Source organism: Crocodylus siamensis, chromosome 3 (assembly GCF_052110815.1).
Source record: "Crocodylus siamensis isolate JL-2025a chromosome 3, ASM5211081v1, whole genome shotgun sequence".
Taxonomy (NCBI): domain Eukaryota; kingdom Metazoa; phylum Chordata; order Crocodylia; family Crocodylidae; genus Crocodylus; species Crocodylus siamensis.
This window is the reverse complement of record NC_143397.1, coordinates 211,233,105-211,236,863: the sequence shown is the minus strand read 5'-3', so window position 1 is coordinate 211,236,863 and position 3,759 is coordinate 211,233,105.

Here is a 3,759-nt window from a genome sequence, read left to right as displayed (position 1 = left end):
GGCGGGAGATGCCGCCCCCGCCCCGGCGCCACGCCCCCTCCAGCCGGGGGCGGGGCAGGCACGCGGGGGGCCCTGCCCCCAGCGATGCTCTGACGCGTGCGGCGGCATTCGCGCCTCCGCCTGCCCCCCCCCCGCTCCCCGTCCCCAGGGGAGCTCCTCCTCGGGGGACCCCTCTTTGTGGGGCTCTGGGCGCTTGTGCCCCCCGCGAGCGCCCTTGCAAATCTCAAGTAAAAGGGTTTGAGCAACTGGCAGGACTTGACGCCCTCACACCGGACAAGAAAATCGTTGAGCGTTCAAACAGCACGACGCCGGCCTCCAAACTGTCATTGCACTGCCCTAAAAGTAACGCCGGCCTGGTTGTGGGTAACACAATCCTGCCGCTCTGCCCACCCTCAGACCTCAAAGGCTGCATACGTGTCATTTGCTCACCTACCATACCCATTCACAGATGCTGTTTGAAAGCCTGGACCTAAACATGTCTTATTATTGCATGTTTCTGGTCGTGGTTCCAACTATTTTTAAAAAATGCAATACAATAAATAATCATAAGCTACCCAAATTCTTACCAGCTGCAAGCCAGTGTTCAGCAAAACACCACCAAGCCTCCACCTGAAGATTACTTTTACTGTGCAGCCAAGTGAGTATATTTTCCCAACAACTCCAAGTTCTGGGGCTGAATTTAGTTGTGAATTACAATTGCAACTTCTTTTGCACACTTTTCCATAGCTTCCTTGTTATAGCTCTTGTTTATCTATTGATTCACTGCAAAGAGGTCGCCTGAAAATGATCTCCCTGTAAAGACAGTATTGAAGATTCATGGTTTACACTTGGCATGGAGATAAAATATATCTCCAAACAAGGACATCACAAAAAGCAAAGAAAATAAAAGTTACTGCTAAATATTGGACAATTCAGTTCAGGAGATTTGCAACATTTAAAACAAAAAGCTGAATTTTCCAATATTCCTTGTGAAGCCTATAATTTTGCATAAAAAGCATAGACTGAAAAATATGAACACCATGTTACATGCAGTTTTTAAAAAATCTATTCTAGACTATTAATGTAGACAGAAAACTCTCAAACTGCTGCCCTGACTCAAAGTGTTCTCAAAGACAAAAAGTTTTTCTCTAATCCATTTCAATGGCAGTAAAACAAAGAGTTACTTCCAAAGGTAGGAAAACATTTTCAAATAAAACAGAGCTGTCCAAGTTGATGGTGCCCCATCAAGTTACTCATTTTGGCTCCTGATTCTGCAAAAACTCAAATGTGTATTTAACTATATGATCCACTCACAGCACCTAACATAAGTACACTTCTAGGTTTTTACTCAATTGCCCTGTCTTGGACACTTTAAAAAAGAATATTCTATTCTGTCATGCATCAGGAAAATTGTAGTTCTTATCCAATGAACAGCGTTTGTGGTGATAAAAAGCATTTGCTTTTAGTACAAAAAAACCCCTCTTTGATATTACTCATCTTCTTTAAGTCCCTTCATAGGGATTAAAATCTTGTACTCTGAAAACATTTATTCATCCTTTTCCTATTTGCCATTTGTAAATGATTTGCATATTCTTAGGTGGATTTCCACTGTGATGTAGAAGAAATGTGCATTCTTTAATGAGTATAAAACTATGCTTAATTTCTTTGCCTACTAAATAATTACATATTTCAGTTAATATCAATTCAGAAATGAAACATGCCTTGATTTCTATTTTTTCAGATCTCAAAAATTAAGTAGAAGTACTCTACCTTAGAGGGATATTATGAATCTTGAGTCCTTTATCTCTTTAAGGGATTTGGGCTATAGCAAACACCTACAAAGCTGAGACGGGTAGATACCAGTTTGCTTTCATGTACTGACCTATCTTTCAGAGTTGCATGCTTGGGTCGGATAACTGCTAAATGCATGTTTGCAGTAAAAGTGGTTAGCTGTATTAGTCTAAAAGCAGGATAAAAAAGTCCATTAAGAGCTTTAAGAACACGTTCCCTAGTTTTCAATAAAACCTCCAAAACCAAAAAGCAACTCCACCCCAACAACTCATTTTTATAAAAAATATGCCGGGTATACAAGCCTTGCTAATTGCTAACTACAGCACAACTTCTTTTAATAAAAAAGGTAACAGAAAAGGCATGCTAAATGCAACGTTGGCGAAAGTCAGCACACTCCATTTACAGTGAACTATGTATAAAAAATGCATGGTTACAGAACAGCATCCTTCCTAAAGAGAGGGCAGCAATGAAATAAAAGAAGTTACCCAAACGCTAGAAAGAATCAGTGGGCACAGCTCTTCCTACGGGTTTGAACTCCACAGGGCACAAGGAGGGTGGGATGATCCTAGCCAACACCTCTAAGTGCTAATGGCCATGCAACAGTGAAAGAGTGATGTTGTAGCCAGAAAAAACGCGAGAGGCAAGGATTTCGTAGGGTGATATCATCTACTGGACCAACTATGTCGCTGGGGTAGGCTTAGACAAGCTTTCCCACGCAAGACATTCTTCCTCGGGGCTCAGCATTAATGACATACAAAGCATGAGGGGCAGATTGCAAAACCACGGAGGCCGGGGTGCGGAGGGCAACACTGCCATCTCGGGTTTGCTTCTGGCATTGCATACATCCGGATCCCTTATCTCCCGGACAGGGGCTCTGCTCCTTGCTCTCTCTCCGGCACCAGACACACGAGCTTACCCTGGTGTGATGGTCAGCAGGGATCCTGGTTTTCTCCGATAAAAACAAAATCTCCAATTTTGAAATTAAAACAAGTAACTCAAAATCCACGTTTTCCCATGATTTAAATGAAGCGCCACTATTTATAGTTGCCCTCCCATCTCTCTCTCTCTCCCGATAGACAGACAGACATGGGGGGGGGACGCATTTCATTTTAATCATGGATAACTGGATTTTGGGTTACTTGTTTTAATCCGAAAATGTGGGGGTTTTTTAATCAGAGAAGACCAGGATCTCCCCATGATCAGTGTTAACATCAGTGTAAATACAAAAGAGCACACACGACAGAGCCCTGCCCTGGGGTAACTCACCCCGGCTCAGTTCAGGATGCAAAAACTCCAGGGTTATCCTACCCGGCATAAATCCGCGCCAGCCGAAACACTATGTATCTGTATCTTATCCCAGGGATAACCATTTGCTCCGGGGAGGCAGTCCACTACAATTCACTCCGGCTATAACGCCCCCCTCCCCCAACCACACACTGCTTTAAAGACTCCTGACAGCAGGTATCACTATTCTCGTTACATCGGGGCATCAGGTTGCCCCCAGCAGCCTTCTTTAATGAACTTTACACCCGAGCCCAGGGCAGTGCAAGGTCACAGGGTTGCACCGGACCTGCCCCAGCACTCCCACCACCAGGGACCGTGCGGGGTTCTTAGCCTTTTTTGATCTGGAAGCAGCCGCAAATAACCCGGAGAGGGGTGGCATCTCCATTCTTGGAGGGTTTTAAGGCCCGGGTAGACAAAGCCTTGGCTGGGATGATCTAGCTGGGGCTGGTCCTGCTTGGGCAGCGGGCTGGGTTAGGTGCCCTCCTGAGGTCCCTCCCAACCCTCGTTTTCTGTGAGTCTCTGCTGACTAGGGCGATGGCAGAGCTGGGGGAGGCCCCGGCGGGCAGAGCGCTTCTGCCGCTGCGGATTCCCGTGTGAAATCTGGGGGTTTCCCCCGGGGTGCTGGAGCCGCTGCTGCGGGGGGGATGGCGACACCCTACCCAGCCCGGGGAGCTCCAATGTCACATTAATTACATCGCTCGCCCC